This window comes from Danio rerio, chromosome 15 (assembly GCF_049306965.1).
Source record: "Danio rerio strain Tuebingen ecotype United States chromosome 15, GRCz12tu, whole genome shotgun sequence".
Lineage (NCBI taxonomy): Eukaryota > Metazoa > Chordata > Actinopteri > Cypriniformes > Danionidae > Danio > Danio rerio.
Window position 1 is genome coordinate 38,534,397 of NC_133190.1, and position 19,459 is coordinate 38,553,855.

The window sequence follows — 19,459 nt, forward strand, 5'->3', positions numbered from 1 at the left end:
TTTTTGACGCCTATTTGGGGAAAATGCTTTGAAAGTTTTAAAAACGTTACACTCTGGGCAAAATCTACTACCCTGTGTTGGAGGCCGTTTTTGCCCCATTGACGTCCATTATAACAATAATGTTATCATAATGGAATTATAATACATAATAACATTTTTGATTGCAAAGCCATGGCACTATATAATCATGCACTTTTGATTGTTGGTGGTTTTCCATGTTGGGAAGAGGTACCATTTTAATTATTTTTTTTACTGTTGATCATGAGTTGAAGTACAAAAAAAAAAAAAGACCGACATCATCCACACAATCAAATGCACTCGCCTTCTGTTTAATAATTGCTAAAAGGCTTATAACACTGAACTGGAAAAATCCTTCCCCAACCAGTTTTGTATTTTGGATAAATCATCTGACGCATTCTATGCAAATAAAAAAAGATTAGATGTATGATTTGCGGTAATACTGAAAATTTTGACCCTATTTGGTAACCCTTCCTCTTACATTTTAAAAATAAAAATAATAAATAAATTAATATGTGTAGATGTATATGTATGCATGTATATAGCTGAACTATTTTTCCTGCGCCTGGATTAGTTATGAATGGAAAGTGTTTTTATTATTTTTTATTTTTTGATTAAATTATTTTCTACTGCTGTACCCTTTAAATATTACTCTTTAAATATTTCTATTCTGTGCCCTTTAAATATTTGTATTTATATATTTTCTGTATTGTTGCGTGGCCTAATATGCTTTAATATTATCTTTAATGTTATTTTATCTATCTTTTTATTATTTTTTTGTTGTGTATTGTTTTCCTTAGGAATATGTAATTGTATTACTTTATTTAAAGAGAAAGAAAATGTGAGCAAATTGGGTTCTGCTGGTACATTGGAGCAGCTGATGTCTATTGATTCTATGTTTTTGATGCTGTGGCTCTCTGACGATCATCTTTTAATCGTAAACAGAGTTAAAGTAAAAAGCCGTCTATATGGAGAGTGTGTGTGTGTTTGTGTGTGTGTGTGTGTGTGTGTGTGTGTGTGTGAGCAGTAATGCACATGTTCTGAGTACTGTCATTAGAGATTTTTCAAACACTCCTGATATTGTTGTTGTGGATGAAGTATTGAAAAACATTCTGATTATGGAAGTAGGCTGCTGTTTTGATGCATACATGGATTTGTGCTATTCAGAAAAAAATGCTAAAATATCAACCATTAGTAAATGCTCTGAAAGTGTGTGGCTACAATGCAAAGTTAGTGGTTTTAATCTACGGTAGCCTAGGGCACGTTCATAAACTGTGTGTGAGGGGTCTACAAATTGCCGGACTTAGTAAAAAAGACTCTTAACAAATTACAAAATACTGCTCTGTATCTGCTATAATAGGCAGTCTTCATGTGTGGAGAAGACGATGCCATCTCTATCCTTAATCCTTTTACTTACTACTATGCACAGAATGGATTGAGTGTTTTAATATTGTCACGCAAAAGAAACTCAATGGTTGTAGCTACTGCTTGTACTGTGACGCATCATGGGCTCTTTATAATTATTTGGATGCTGTGTTGCTTTAATATCAGGACACAAATCTGTATAATGACATGGGTATGACACAGGTATTACAAAACTGAGGTGAAATATGAGGACATTGGTGATGTTCTCATTTCTCAAAATGCTTATAAATCCTAGAGAATGAGCTTAATCAGAGAGTAAAGCTGCGCACAGTCTCCTGTGATGGTTGGGTTTAGGGGTGGGGGCAATATAATATACGGTTTGGACAGTATAAAATGAATGGAAACCTATGTAATGTCCCCACTTTTGACTAAAACAAATGTGTGTATGTGTGTGTGTGTGTGTGTGTGTGTGTGTGTGTGTGTGTGTGTGTGTGAGAGAGAGAGAGAGAGAGAGACACCTTTGCACACTTATCTTGGTATGTCCATTTACGCACACACTATAATCCTCTATTTTATTCCATAGAAATTCATATAAAAGCCAGAAACTTTTTTGTACAGGCCTATCTAAATGGCTAATAGTGCCAACTGATGATCTATAGTAAAAATTACACATTTTACCTCTTCAAAACAGGGAAACCACCAAAAATTTAGAATGCATTATATGGTGTTATGGCTTTGCAATCAAAAAATGTCATTATAATGGAAGTCAATGGGGCAAAAACAGCCACCAACATAACAAAAGGGTAGTACATTTAAACAGTACACAAGGGTTAAGCATGTATTTGCAGTCACCGGCCATAGAGAGTTTAATGCAGGTTACCCCTATAATTTGCTTAAAGCACCACGGGGCGTTGGAAAATGGTGGATAATTGGATTTTAAGGCATAGCTTTCTGCCACTTGCGTCCAACGTTGATAGGGTGTTACAAAACGATCTCTTTCCTAAAAGCATTTGAAACAGCGTATACCGTTTCCTCATAATCTTAACTGACTATGGTCCAGTAAATGGAGCTGTACCGTCGAGGACTGCGCTGGCATTTCCACTGCAGCACAAACACATTCACACAGATGATTTATTGTGCGCGTGGCCTAAACTGACTCGGCACCCTGTGTGCCCGGTAAATCTCAATAGTTCACAACCGCGGAGGCATCCTTTGACATTACACAGCTCAGAGAGGAAGTCCTGTGAGGACAGAAGGTCCTCGGGTATTAGCAGCATTACAACTGTTCTTTAATGACCCGCAGCCATCTAGGAGATAAACGCAGAACAGACGTATCAGACTAGCTGTACATTTAAAAATAAGTGGCTGATGGAGGACATCTTGGTGAAGAAAAATTATATAAATATCATGTACTGTATATCTGCAGTATTAAATATGCATATTGTACACATGATCAAATTTGCTGCATATGCACAAAATATAAATATAAGGATTATTGTTATTCCATAGCCCACAATGGAGTTTTCTATGTATTTCTATGTAAATACAATACAGTTTGTAGTCATATTTTCAGTTATTATTATTTATTATATGAGAGTTTTATTTTGTTCACCAAACTAGTGGTTCCAATTGGATTTGCCTTGTAAAACTTAAATCCTCTTTCTATGCAAATTCATGTTTGTTTTAATCAATCTTGTTTTGTTTTTTTCTTGTTTTATTTTAATAATTAAAAGTTTGTCATTCATTCATTCATTCATTTTCCTTCTACTTCTCTCTATTTCAGAGGATCCACAGTGGAATGAACCGCCAACTATTCTAGCATACAGTATGTTTTACACAGCGGATGTCCATCCAGTCACAACCCAGTACTGGAAAACACCCAATCACACACACACACACACACACACACAAACACACACACACACACACACACACACACACACACACACACACACACACACACACACACACACACACACACACACACACACACAAACAACGGCCAATTTAGTTTGTTCAAATCACTTACAGCTAGGGCCAGACGGATTTTGCGGACGTTTTTTTTTGCTATTTCTGCAGAGAATTTTGGTATAAGTCAATTTTTGAGTTATTTTGGGAGCATCATATCTAAAACCTTAATATATGAAATAAAAAATAATATCTTTTTAACTTTTATTTAATGTTTAAAATGCAAATCCAATTAGATTTACTCTATTTGGTAAAGCAAGTTTGTCATATAATATATCTACTAAAAGACAGAAAATAATACTGTACAAACTGCATTGTACATAAATCAGACGAACATTTTCATATTAGTCAATAATATTACTGAAATAAAAAAAAACTGAATAAATACAGATTTACACACATTTACTCAAGTAAATAAATAGAAATAATGATAAGCTAAGAATCAGCGGAATTCTGCGCGCACAGATTCCGGGTGGGCCTACTTATAGCCCATGTGTTTGGACTGTGGGGGAAACCTGAGCACCCAGAGGAAACTCTTTCGAACACAGGGAGAACATTGCAAAATCCACACAGAATTGCCAACTGACCCAGCTGGGACTCAAACCATGACCTTGCTGTGAGGTGACAGTACTAACCACTGTGCCACCCTGTATTGTGATTATTCTATACATTTCTATTCTATTCTATTCTAATTATTAAAAACAAAAAATATATATGTTTTTATTGTTATCACTAAAACTTTTGAGTTGTACATTCTACAATAGTAGCTTGTTTCTGTCAAAATATTCAAGATAAACTAAACTTTGAAGATGCTATAAGGTTAAATTATTACATGTTTATGACTGGGCTCCGTCTGCATTTTTAATTAATTACATTTTTTGGCATAGCTGAAATATTCTATGTGGGGAAAAAAAACGTCATATCATCTACATTTTTCAGAATACCAATGATCCTTTCTTTTTTTAACTATTAATGCATCGTGTGATAACTGTGAATGTTAATCATTGCATAAAACACCTGTTTAACAAATTATATTTTTAAAAAGAGCACTTATGCTGAAAATTATCTTTTATAAGCTGTTTGGACAGAACTGTGTGTAGGTATAGTGTGTCCACAGTCATATTGGAATAATATAGAAACAATAAGTCTGTTTTTTTTTTTCTGATGTTAAAATAGCATCCAAAACCCTCCCATTTTGAGGCTGACAGCAACGTGAAGTACGAGTGCAGTTTCCCCACCCACCGAATTGACTGACAGCCACGTATTAACATGTCTCCATAGTAATGCATATAATATCAGGAAGACAGAACGTGCACAAAGCAACCAGGATTAAAAAAATCTGTTCAACAGTCTGTGATCATCAATTATCATCTAATGTGATCAAGAATGAGTTTTACAAGTTTAAAACGTTTTTAAAACAGTGTATGATTGTAATGAATTACAGTGATTTTACCGTCTTTGTCACCATATGCGCATGTCAGTACAATTATAAAAGAAGACACTTCAATCCCGCTTTGTGGACGTTAAATCAGGTTTATTTTGTACATTAACATAATGGATATCCATACAGCAGTGGATATTACCGTGTATCCTGTCACATTTGCCGTGCAAAAACAGTGCAAAATTGAATATACGCACCCTATGCGTGTCCCCTGTGTGTGTATGTGAGTGCGTAACCTTTGCAATGACATTGTGTGCGACTCGCATAAAACGTTGTGATCATTGCAACGCCACAACAAATACATCAAATAATCATTGGGAAAGTTCTTACTGTAGTATTTCTCACAAACTTTGTCAGATCTGCTTCCTTCATGTCTGTCACTGTGCTGTTTATCTGACGCAGCGGAGGCAGAAAACAGCTATATTTTGTCCAGAGCAAAAACAGCTATATTGTGTCCAGAGCAGAAAATTCTAATGTTCAGTAAGGTATAATAAATAATCTGTTTTGAGCTGAAACTTTACAGACACATTCTGGAGACACAAAAGACTCATCTTAAATCTTGAAAAAAATGTAAAATAGGTGCCCATTAAATATGGTTGGAGCTTTCAATTGAACATGCAAACTCTACACAGAAATTTCAACTGGCCCAGCCAGGACTCGAGTCAGCAACCTTCTTGCTGTGAGGCTAGTGTGCCGCCATTTCTTTAAATATTCATTCATTTTCTTTTCGGCTTAGTCCCTTTATTAACCTGGGGTCGCCACTGCCAACTTATCCAGTATATGTTTTACGCAGCGGACGCCCTTCCAGCTGCAACCCATCATTAGGGAAACAACCATACACATTCATTCACAGACATAGACTACGAACAATGTAGCTTACTCAATTTACCTGTACCGCATATCTTTGGACTACCGGAAAACCTGAAGGAAACCCACACGAACATTTGGAGAATATGCAAACTCCACACATAAACACCAACTGACACAGCCGAGGCTCAAACCAGCAACCTTCTTGCTGTGAGGCGAAAGCACTAACTACTGCGCCACCGTGTCCCCTTTCTTTAAACAGTGATGTGAAAATAATTAAAAAAACAGCATCAATACTTACACAATTAAAAGTATAACAACAGTATCAATAAAGCAGAGGTAATGTACATATTTACATTTAATTACTGACTAAAATATGACATTTTTAGCCAAAAGACAATTAATATGCATGTATGATGCACAAACAACATCGCGTTGTAATATCTCTCACTGCATAAATGTACTACATGCATTTCTCTACTATTATTTTTATTATTATTATGAACTGTTTGCGGTGTCCTTTTCACACCTCTTAATACAATAGGCTAAAAGGTAATAAAGGAGGGGAGACGAGTCTTTCCACAGGATGTCTTGGATTAGGCTGGATCTTTCAGTTTTGCTGACCCTCTGAGGTGAAAGAACATCCCGTCTCAACCAAATAAGCGTCTTCCCAAACCCTGTCCTCAATGCGATACATATCACCCCTTCAGACTACGCACTAATCCTGTGTTTACGACTGGAGCTGAATGCCTGCATTCTGTGGAGCATATCCCTTTACCTAATCTGAGTCACACACACTGAAACTGAATTACCCCCGAAACGTCCCGCGTCCTGCTTTCAGATGAGCACCACATGACCGCTGCAATATTTTTGGACAATTTGTAACCAAAACGCGTCTGATTAGGATCCCGACTATATTTAGAGGCAAACACACACAGAAAAGGGAGTCTGAGTCAAAGATCACGTACGGGTTGAAGGAAAACAACACCAAGCGAAAGGAACTTTGCGACCCACCCTCCCCTTTTCCAAAACCACATCTAACATCCATTGAGAGAAAAGCGGCAGCCAAATTATTGGCGTGTGTGCAGCTGTTTCAACTGAATGTATCAAAATGATTTAAAACGCTTGACAGTGCGGATCGCCTTCCAACCAAAATTGTTTTTTGTTCCTGCTATTGAAGTGTGCTTTAAAACTAGCCTTTAAATACGTCTGATTATTCCGAAGTTTCATGTGGCTACAAACCGATTGCTGGATTTTTCTTTTTAAATCTAGCTAGCAAGCAAGCTGTCAGCGCAGAGATCGGGCCGCCAGCTCAAAGCTTAATGACTGTTTATCAGTGGTTTCGGCCTTACTGTTAATGAAAGGGTGGCCTACCACCTCAAGAGCCTTGTCATCTCCTCTTGGCCTCTGATAAAAGCATCCGACTCGCTGGGCTTTGATAATTTTTACCCTTAAAAAGCTAGAACGTAGGACTTGGCAGTCAAAGAAGCTGCACAACAGACTTTGTCGGACCACTTGTCGTGCCTTCATGCTTGAAAAGTGCTTTAAGAGGCCAGATACTTGGCTGAATTAATGGTGCGTATGGTGTCGAGCCTCTGAGGTGACCCACCGACTTACTGGAACTGCATTTCCCCGCCCCTTCACGTTTAATCACCAATTATCACATTGGGAATTGCTTGGAATGTCAATCTGGACGTTTGCAATGTAGTGTCATGTTAAAGGAATAGTTCATCCAGTGGTTCCAAACCAAAATTAGTTTCTTTCTTCTGTTCGACACAATACAGGCCCAGAGCCAGGGGGGTTTGGATGGTTCGAAAGACCCACTGACAAAGGCACAGCATTTGTCTCATACATGAGCTCATTTGTCCTATTATGACTGTTATGCCATTATAAGTTATCAAAATAACCCATCAAAAAAGGCTTCAATCTGATGGCAGTAAAGTCAATTTTCACTGTATTTTATTGTGGAAAAAGGAATTTTTTTTTTTTTATTATTCATGTCTCTTTTACTTTTCATTAAACAATTGAATTTGTTGTGCTTAAAAGTGATACATTAACTGAACTTCTACTGTTGAGTGTGATATGCTTTGCATGCAAATGAAGCATTTTTGCAGAAGTAGAGGAAGCTGATAGAAATGCAAAGGTCTGCTTGTCTGAAATTAACTTGAGCACTGCTGCTAAACTTCCTATCTGCAGAAATGTGTTGAAACCGAACACAGAATATGTGAAGTTGAGAAAGTCTTATGCTTTTAATGTTCTGCAGAGAATTTGTGAAAAAAAAGAGGACATATGTATGCAGGGCTCGAAATTGTGACCATTTTGGTCGCATGTGTGCCCGAAATTTTATCTATGCCAACTCAAAATATATTTCGGAGCATTTGTGGAGTGCATAAAATTGTTGTGTGCGACCAGTTTTTCCTGCAAAATGTTGACCACATGCGCGGATTTGAGAGACGTTGACGCAGAATGCATCTTTGCACTTGAAACGCGAAACGCAGTGCTCAGGTATGGTTTAAAACAGTTGTCATGTCAACTTGCTACAGTAAACAAAGCCAAGTCAGTAATGCTTGCCCCACCTTCGCGCTCTTCTTATTGGCCCTCTGTTCTAAAACTGAATTGGTTAAAATCAGCTGTCAATCACTCAGTCATAGCCTTCTGGTTTGAGATGACCGGGAGAACTACTACCGTGAAAATAAGAGGGGCAGCTATATGTAAAATTTGACCCCAGGTATACCTTCGCAAACAGGCTTGCACTGAGTAAACTAATATCGCTACTCATGAAAAGGCCGGTATTGCTATTAACATGATGTATGCATATAATAATGTACAGTATATGTCAAAAGCATCAGTGCAATATCAGACACTACCCGTGAGAACAGCACAGTTATATCATTAACAGATTCATTCATGTCAAGCAGTGCGTGCAGGGCCGGTGAGCGGTCCGTGTATCTTTTAGTCACTCAGTTATGTTATAAAAATGTATTTTCTTGTGATAACGGGATTTCGTTGAGACATATTTTCTTCACGCAAGCATATATATATATATATATATATATATATATATATATATATATATATATATATATATATATATATATATATATATATATATATATATATATATATATATCAAACTAACAAGCAAAAAAAAAAAATATATATATATATATATATTTTAAAAATGTGTATAAAACGTATGCGCACAACTGAATAGAATAATCTTTATCCGATAAGAAAAAAAGCACATTTGGAAACACATTTACTGATTAAATTCCAGCATGCACGTCATTTTTGACGCATGATGGGAAAGCATTAATAGACAAATAAATGGATTGAAATGTATTGTAAAACATCTTAAATGCTGTTTTGGCCATTTTAAAATGCCGTAGCCAACGTCTGTTGTCAAAGCGATTCAATATCATTACATTCCAGACCTGTCTTGAGCAGCTACGATCCAAAATACGCCTCTAAAAGCCACTGCCCGTTCATTGCATTTCGTCTTCTGAGATGCACATAATTTTTTTATATAAAAAGAAATTTGCTGCCACAAAAAGTAAGTGGCGATATACTTCTCTTTGCAGGGATTCTGCAGGTTCACCAATTCAAATTTAAGATTTTTTAAAGACATTTTTAGGCCTTAAAAATTACATTTCAGACTTACAGGGCTAAAGGCTAAAGATTTTATTAATGGTCCAGCAGAAAAAAATTATTAACTCGCCCCATCAAGAAACAAATTCTAAGGTAAATTTTAAGTCACATGTTTTTATGTCAAATCAAGCAGACCCTAGTTGTATACTTGCATTTTCAACTTAAAAAAACCTTTAACTTTCCAACTTAAAACTTTAATAAACTAAATGTATACACAACACACTGTGATAATATTAGTTATAAATCGAGTTCTGCAAAAAGTTTTATGAAGATGTATTGTTGATGATTGGATGTGTGTTGGATCAATTGGGTAGCTTTGCATTAAGAAAAGTTAAGACCTGTTTAAAATCATTTAAGACCTACAATACAATCTTTCAGTGAATTTAAGACCTTTTAAAGGCCTAAAATTTTGATTTTTAAATTGAAGACAATTTAGAACTTTTTAAGACCCTGCAGACAACCTATCTTTGACTCATCAGATAGAAATGGTGCTTTATTCACAAATGTTTTATGCAATATTCCAGTTTTGCAGAGATTTAATTCACATCATTGAATGGTAACATGGTTACTTTCTACAAAAAATCTTCTTTTATGTTCAACAGAAGAAAGAAAATCAGGTTTGCGACAAGGTGAATAAAAGATGACCAAATTAAAATTTTAAGGTGAACTTTCCCTTTAAGTGTAACTCTGAAACGGTCAGTTGGTCACACACGCATACGAGCAGCTCTTTTGCCGTTCTCCCCTCCGTCTGAGTTCAGCTCTACCCCTCTCAGAGTCAGATAAGGACACATCTGCTGAGTATTATCCCCCAGACTGCCGTGGGGCCCCTTTATACATCAACCCCTCACATACTGAACACACACACACGTACATGTACATATGCACACACCCCCTCGTGGTTTCTTACACACGTCTAACTCTTTGTTTTCTGCCTCCAAATGCATCGCTCAGCCTCAGTCTGATTTTATCTATTTTTTAATCAAATTCAAACCCTATTTTTCATTATTAGGTCTTTTGCTACTTAGCTACTGAGTTTCTAATCAGTTTTTACTCTTTTTCTTCATTTATATGACCTGACTGAGGATAATACTGGACCTCCCAAACATAGGTTCAACTGTAGGTGGACAATACTGGTGGTGCCTTGAAAAACCATGGTCTTGTATTCACTTATTGACCTTTCCTATTTCCTAATTGTGGATATTGTGTCATTAAAGGAATTAAATAGGATTTGGAAATCCTTGTTATTAGCTGGGGTTGTTTGAATTTAACATTTTTTAAACAAATTCCGATTCCTGGTTTCAGTATGAATGAACTTAATTAATAAAACCGTTTCCTAACAACACGAGAAGCCAAAAGATTCTAGAGAAAAGGATTTTTTTTCTTCTACACCAGGCATGATATGACAAATATTTTGGGTGCTTTCACACACCCGCATCCGGGGTTATTTGATGTCAAAGTATGATACGTTTAGCTAGTGTGAACACTGTCTTCTGAACTTGGCTGTGCACCCGTAAACGGTACCCGAGTCCGCCTGAAAGAGGTGGTCTGGGCACGGTTTGTGTAAAATCTGATCCAGTTCACTTCTGATAGGAATGCAACCGTACCAAATAATCGAAGTGAACCACTAACTGTACAACAAACTTCAGTTTACATAACTTAATTTGTGTGTGTATGTCTGGGTATCACCAACCTTGGTGACAAGCGGGTCTGACCCAGAGCAAACAGTGATAATGTCTGCTCGTTTCCACCAAAAACAACTTCTGCAGACATCGTGTGATGTTCTGAACATGTTTAATGTTTTTGAAGCAGGTAGACGCAAGAAGTAAGTGGTAACAAAACCAAATGTTTCAGTAAAGGAAGATCGTAATATGCAGATGTTTCCATTTTGGCGCTTTGCTTTCGTGGCCGTCACCTAGCAACAGCTGTACACACAACAGCAGGTTGATGATGCAAGAGTACCGGGGTTCAGAAGGAAAAAAGACAGTGTGAACACAAACCAGCTGAGAGGAGACAATTGAACTTCGGACCAAGCATTCAAGCCAAGAGTGAAAGCACCCTTAAATACCAGATATATTCAGAAGCATAGAACAGTGAGTGAACTGCACTCAGAAAAAAATGGATAGGATTATAATCTAATTAACAAACATTAATCCTCAATAACATTATTAAAAGTACAAACTGTGACAATTGTTGGTTTGCACTGAATCACAGTTTAATGTTCATGTTCAAACTGTATGTTTACAGTCATTTTAATTTCAAGATCTGAGATACCTTTCTTCTGGCACTCTCAGAATTACAACAAATGTGATGAAAATGGTATTCAAACTATTCAAGTGGTAATTTAAGGAAAAACTTTTCACTTTACCGAAACAGACTTATTTTACAACTCCCCAAGAGTTTAACAGTTGAGTTTTACCATTTCTGAATCCATTCAGCCAATCTTCAGGTCTGGCAGGAACACTTCTAGCTTAGTTTAGCATTATTAATTGAATTGGATTAGACCATTAGCATTTTTCTCAAAAAAAAAAAAAAAAAAAAAAAAACTTGAAAAGATTTTTTTTTTTTTTTGATGCCATACCATGGCTGCCGAAGGTGCAATGATATTACGGGGCACCTAAAAATAGTGCCCAACTAGGTAACTAGATAACAAAGTAATATAATTTCTTCTCCTGCAACCATGGTACAGTTTAACAGAAAGGTTCCATGAATTTTATGCCAGAATATAGTTCATAGCCATATCAGCCTAGAAAATAGCTACTTTTAATTTTAGTTAGTAAAAAATGTAACTAAAGAAATGTAAATCTTTAAATGGGAAAATTATCAAAAGTCCTTTTTTTGAACAAGATGCTAATGGTCTAATCTGATTCAGTGATTTATGCTAAGCTAAGCTAAGTTAATTGTGTCCCCGCCAGATGTGAAGATCACTTGAATGAATGAAAAAATTGTAAAAATTCAACTGTTTAACTCTAGGTCACTTACGGTAAAATACGTCTATTTCCAAAAGAAGTGTAGTGTTCCTTTAATAGACAATAAAACACATAATCAGTACCTGAGGTGATCCCTGTTATGATAGCTTTTGTTCAGCAATAATGCCCCAGAAACAGAAACTTTGAATTAAAAGCAAGAAAAAAAAAAATTAAAATACCTTTGCAGCGATACACTGATGATGAGTATCTAGATGCTGTTCACATAGTTAAGTGATGTTTAGATAAAAATATGTGCTGTGCTCTTTCCTCTCTGTAGCATAAACACAAAAAAATGAAAAAAGTGAGAAAACAGCATTAAAAAAAAAAGTGTCTGATCATACTGGTATGGATATATTTGCATAAGTTATGCATTTTACCAGCATCGTGTCGAAGATTGAAAGGGAAATTAAGCAAAAGTCACTTTTATAAGAGGTTTAAACAGTTGTGTGGCAACAGCCTGAGAATATAACCAGTTTACATGGATAAATATGTATTCATTTTATAATCACACTTGATAAAAACAGTCTGCAGAAACACTTTGATTGGTATTCTTCCTTTGTACGTGTCACCAGAAGGAGAAAGCTCGGCCCATTAGTGATGATCTTTCCCTCATTAGCATTGGACGTTAGTCTTGCTTTTGCATCTGCCACTATGCTGATCCATAGGCATTCATAGCTCCGCCCTCTTTAGAAAAGAGCTCTCATTTAAATTTAAAGTAACAGTCACCAAAAAGGGCATAATTTGGATTAATGCCTAAAAGGGGCAGTTTCAAAGAGTTATAAAACATTATGTGTGTGGTATTTTGAGCTGAAACTTCACATACACACTCATGGGACATCAGAGATTTATTTTACATCTTGTAAAAAGGGGTATCATAGGTCCCCTTTAAATGCTGACTTTTAAATATTGACTACTGTTTTAACTCATTCTACTCAATGCCATCTTGTATCCTTAGCAATAAAATGTGATTATTACATGACAATTCTAAAACCTTGAGGACTTCTACTATTAACAAACAGGTTTAAAGTACTAAAAATTCTTAAACTAAAAGTATAAGCAGTTTCAAAATATTAATAACTACTATAATAGTATACGGATACTAAAATAATATTGATGCACAGGAAAACACACTCCAAGTCTCCCTGTCAGACAGTGTAAACTTACACAGTTGATATCTGATACGAGTGCTTTGTGTTTATCTGTCGGATAGTATTAAGCTAAACAGAAAGATGATTTTGACTGTGTTTGGGTTAACAGCTGGGACCCTCTGCTCTCGGAGTGCTTTAAAACCCGCTGCGTATGTGGATTCTTCCACAAGTCTGCAAGATTGTGATGGAGAGAGGACACTTTATCACATCAAAGCACACAGATCTGATTATACCACCCGACAATAAAGACAACACTGGAAACATATGCTTTAAAAAAGCTATTGTGTGTCAGCATGTTCTGGTATTGGACCTCTGTCATTCTCTCTGCCTAATGAGAGACCATGACTACATCTCTAGCATTCCTGTCAGTCAGCTACCTGGTTACACATAAACACTTTATAAACCAGGTGTGTGTGTGTGTGTGTGTGTGTGTGTGTGTGTGTGTGTGTGTGTGTGTGTGTGTGTGTGTGTGTGTGTGTGTGTGTGTGTGTCTGTGAGGAGGAGGGGGACTTAAAGACTTTAAAAGCTTTCTTTGTTACTGCATGTCGGGTTCATTGTTTCAGTATTGTTCATTGTCCTTTGTCAGTTGAACTTTTAAATCATTTTTTGGGCCATAACCAGCCTTGTGCCATTTATGCCTCAGACTTAATTTGTTTTACCTCAGATTGTGTGGTTTGTTGAGGATAGGTGTGATTTCAACTATAGACCATTTCAATGTGGTCATAGCATTGGCCCATGAACAAAACTATATCTTAACTGTAACAAGAGGCAAGTCAATCATATCTTAATGTTAAAACAGCTATCATGACATCATTTATCAATATGTGGCTCTTTTTGGATTCTCAGAAGCTACACAAGTTGAAAATGTAAAACATGAAATATGTTGGGACCCTTGTTTTTGTTTACATTCTTTAAAATGGTTTATATTGATTAGACCTGTAAATTTTGTGACATGAACTTAAGCCAGACAGGAGCAAAATCTAGAGACCGGAATGAAAACGCTATAGCAAGTCCACTACAAAATGCAACCTACCAAACTGAACACCCTAATAACTGCATAGCAACTCACTAAAAACCAATTTAATCACCCCTGCAACCTACAAAATACCAAACCGACCACCTTAGTAACTGGTTACATATTACAAACTACTCTGGACAAACTAACAACTGCATAGCAACTCACTTAAGGTGTCAAAATTAATTGTTTCTTCGGTGAACCATGGTGCAGACGCGGACAATTCAGTATTGGTTCAGTAATAGATCATAACCAGTTAATAGGTATTGACGTCTTGGGCTGCAACTAACGATTAGTTTAATAATTGATTAATCTGTCGGTTATTTTTTGATAAATTGATGAATCGTCCTGTTTTCAACCCAAATATCTAAAAATAAATCCTAAATTAAGATTCATACTAGACTCATGAAGTAGTATAGGAAAATATGTCTTGTTTTGGACAACCAAATAACTGCATAACTCACTAAAAACCAATTTAATCACCCCTGCAACCTACAAAATACCAAACCGACCACCTTAGTAACTGATAACATATTACAAACTACTCTGGACAAACTTACAACTGCATACAACTCACTAAAAACTAGACGTGTGAAAATAGTTTCTTCGGTGAACCGCGGTATAGACGCGGACAATCCAGTATCGGTTCAGTAATAGATCATAACTGGTTAATACGTATTGATGTCTAGGGCTGCAACTAACGATTATTTTAAATAATTGATTAATCTGTCGATTATTATTGGATTAATTGATGAATCATCCTGTTTTCAGTCCAAATACCTAAAACAATCTTAAATTAAGATTCATACTAGACACATGAAGTAGCATCAGAAATTATGTCTTGTTTTGGACAACCAAATAACTGCATAACAACTCCCTAAAAACCAATTTAATCACCCCTGCAACCTACAAAATACCAAACCGACCACCTTAGTAACTGGTAACATATTACAAACTACTCTGGACAAACTAACAACTGCATACAACTCACTAAAAACTAGAGGTGTGAAAATTATTTGTTTCTTCGGTGAACCGCGATGCAGATGCGGACAATCCAGTATCGGTTCAGTAATAGATCATAACCGGTTAATACGTACTGATGTCTAGGGCTGCAACTAACGATTATTTTAAATAATTGATTTAAATAATTTAAATAATTGATCAATCCAAATATCTAAAAAAAATAAATCACTAAAAACTATGGGTGTCAAAATTAATTGTTTCTTCTGTGAACAGACGTGGACAATCCAGTATCGGTTCAGTAATAGATCATAACTGGTTAAATTAATTGTTTCTTCTGTGAACAGACGTGGAAAATCCAGTATCGGTTCAGTAATAGATTATAACCGATTAAATTAATTGTTTCTTCGGTGAACAGATGCGGCCAATTCAGTATCGGTTCAGTAATAGATCATAACCGCTTAATATGTATTGATGTCTGGGGCTGCAACTAACGATTATTTTACGAATAAATTAATTTGTCGATTATTTATTTGATTAATTAATAAATTGTCCTGTTTTCAATCCAAATATCTAAAAAACTCTAAAAACTAGCAGCGTCAAAATTAATTGTTTCTTCGGTGAACAGCAGTGGAGACGTCATCAATTCATTATCGGTTCAGTAATAGATCATAACCGGTTAATTTGTATTGATGTCTAGGGCTGCAACTATTGATTATTTAAAAAATTGATTAATCTGTCGATTATTTTTTGATTATTTGATTAATCGTCCTGTTTTCAATTCAAAAATCTAAAAAAAAATCTTTAATTAAGATTCATACAAGACACATGAAGTAGCATCAGAAATTGTCTTGTTTTCTGAAAAAACTTCTCGAAATTAAGTGATTGTTTGCTTAAAACAAGCAAAATTATTTGCCAATGGGGTAAGAAAAATAAACTTTAATGAGATATAATCTCAAACAGAAGTTAAGCATCACCTAATTTTCTCATGCCATTTTACGCCTGTCTAGTCTTTAAGATTTTTTAGACGTTTGGACTGGAAACGAGATGAAATTACTAAGTAAGAAAAGCTTTTTTGCAGTGCAGCAATACATACATGACGAAAAATGAATGATCAAAAAAAAAAAGCAGTGAAAAAAAAACAGGTCTTTAGTCTTGCAATGCAAAGTGCAAAGTAACTATACCATTGCTGCTTTACTTCCGGTATTAACCCTTTCACTGGTGAGTTTAAAATAGTCATTTTGTTGGCGATCATTATTTTAGAAGGCTCACCCTTAATTAAGCAGCAAAAAAAGATGCCGTTTTATTTTGTAAAAAAAAAACTGTTTTTGAACTAAATGAATTATTGACTTCTGCTGTCTTCATTAAGCCTGAAACATTTATTGATCCAAAATATTTAAAATGTTTCTCAAAATTAAACATATTGTGTTCAAAGGGGAAAAGTTTTTGTTTTTTTACCCAGACATTTTAAAAGAATACATTTTAGAGCATTAATCACAATACCGTGAAAACCTTAAAACCATGATATTTTTATCCAAGCTTATCATGCCGTCAGAATCCTATATCGGCCCATGCCTAACCCTGATGCACCGAGATATCCAATTGAACCGCCTCGATGGCATGATAATCGTAACTGAACCTTATCAACTTCTTTAAACCTCTACTAAAAACCAATCTAATCACCCCGCAACCTATAAAATACCAAACGAACACCCTAGTAATTGGAAATGTATTACAAACTACCCTGAACAACCTTAAAGCTGCATACCAGCTTACTAAAAATACACTACACACCCTAGCAACTGCATAGTATATTAACAACTACTCTAGACACCCTAGCAACTGCTTGGCAACTCACTAAACACCATTATAAGCACCCAAACAACTTCAAAACAATTTGTTAAAAAAAAAAAAAACATGCCGATCACCCTAGCAACTGGATAAACAACCACTGTAAATGCCAAAGCAACTGAATATCAACTTGTTAAAAAATTTTTACTCATGCCCCCAACTTACTAAATACCAACCCGACCACCTTAGTAACTGGTAACATATTACAATCTACTCTGGACAACCTAACAACAGCATAGCAACTCAATTAAAAAGACACTAAGTACGCTAGCAACTGTGTAGCATATTCATAACTACTCCAGACAACTGATTGGCAACTCACTAAACCTTTATTAACACTAAAGGAACTGCAAAGCAACTTGCTAAAAAAAACACGCTCGCTCTAGCAACTGGATAAACAACTACTGTAAATTCCATATTTATTGAAAAGAAACTCACCAAAAACAAAACAATGCAACTGCATAGTAACTGATAAACAACCACGGTAAAAGCCATAGCAACTGAATATCAACTTGTTAAAAAATCTAAAATAAACACGTGGTACAGTTCGTTCTGTCAAACGCACATCACATGACCCCAACTAGTCAAACTCTCACCAAAGAGCTTAGAATGACCAAGAGGCGACACGCTAGTGTAATTTGGGAAACAGCCACTAGGATACGCGGCGGCCATTTTGGAATGAAAACTCCATTAGAACAACAGCATATTATAAGTCTGTAAAATAAACTATTAAAAGTGCTGATGATTGTGATAATAAGTGTTGTATTGTCATCTTTCAGGTTGTATCTCAGCTTTAATACACTTTATAAATAGATATATAACAAACAAAGCAGCTGCTTGCCATCGCAAAAGTAATGAGATTCAATGGACGGCCGATCACTTTCACTCCAAAAATGGCAGAATCCAGGGCTGTTGCTGGGTGCTGCTGTTGCAATGGAACGTTCCATTGAGTGTCGCCTCTTGGTTATTCTAAGCTCTTTGCTCTCACAAATGTGTAAATAAAGAGTCGCTGTCATTTCTAGAGGAGATTCATCATCAAAAAGTTGTGAATTACTTCAGAAGAGCAGCGCATTCAGACGAAGCATTATCTGGAGGATGATAATGTGTAACATGGCCATAAATAAGGTTGGTGTCGTGATCTCGTTCCTTTCAAGTGCGTATGCACATTAGCTCGGGCAACCTAAAAAAAATGCAGATTTTGTTTGATTCAAACATTTAGAAAGTAAACTTATGAGAGAGATGTTTAACTTTATTGGTGATTCCAAATGTGTAATGTTGAATGTAAAAATATGTAAAAGTTTGGCAAACAGTTTTGGTGATTTAATGTTTCCCCATTCAGACAGAACGCCCAAGCATACTCCCACAGAGGCATTTCAAAGATGGCCGTTGAGTGAAATGACTTGCCTTAAAGAAACTTTGGTATTAGTATTTATTTATTTATTTATTTATTGCTTGTACTGAAACAGAATTAGGTGAATGAAAGGTGAAGAATTTGTTTTTATTTGATTATCCTCACATAAACCAGATCATTGTGATTTCAAATCAGCGATCAATCCGTCTAAAGTGTATCAGATCCGCTTTTATTCACGGTTGATTTAATAGATTTGAACCTTTGCAGCACTAATCTGAAACAGATAATGGCAGAGAAGAATGGTTTACTGAAGCTAATTGAATTAAAGAGGGGTATCTGAGGACACCGTCCCCAATGAGAGCACTCGCAATCTGGGATGGAGAAAGTAAGGACACTGCCATCTCAAGCAAGACCTTTTGCCAGGCAGCATGTTCCAATCTCACTAATACTAAATACAATCAAAGCCAAAATCGCCACAGGATTTTGGATACTGTATGTAGAAACTTGTATATCACGGAATTAACTAAATATTCTATAAATTTTAATTATTACGTGCACTTAATGTACACTAAATTACATCAAATTCTTTTATGTAGAATTGAAAGGAATAATCAGTTTTTCTTCCATGTTTTAATTTTAAACAATTAGCATATGAGCACATCCCCTTAATTTTTTTCCATATACATTTCTAAGAGAATATATATAATATATTTTAGAGCATTTAATAAACAGTCATACTCATTAAAATAAGAGTGTGGTCACCTACTATATTTAGAAAGGTTCAAATTAAGTATTGCAAAAAAAAAAACACACAAAAAAAAAACACAATTTTAATTAAATTCTATATTTTTTATAATTCTTTTTGTTTCCTTATTATACATTTGTTATTTCACATTTTTCCTTAACATATTAGACTGGCTT

General features: G+C 35.6%; 1 long non-coding RNA gene across 4 annotated transcripts in view; it reads right to left on the reverse strand.

Annotated features, from left to right (window-relative positions):
* LOC141377891 (uncharacterized) overlaps positions 1-19,459 on the reverse strand; it is an 88,175-nt gene that overhangs the window by 64,046 nt on the left and 4,670 nt on the right. For all 4 annotated transcript variants that reach the window (XR_012390998.1, XR_012390996.1, XR_012390995.1 and 1 more), the window contains one exon: positions 12,393-12,484. This is a non-coding gene — a long non-coding RNA (uncharacterized lncRNA). The remainder of the gene's footprint in view (positions 1-12,392; positions 12,485-19,459) is intronic.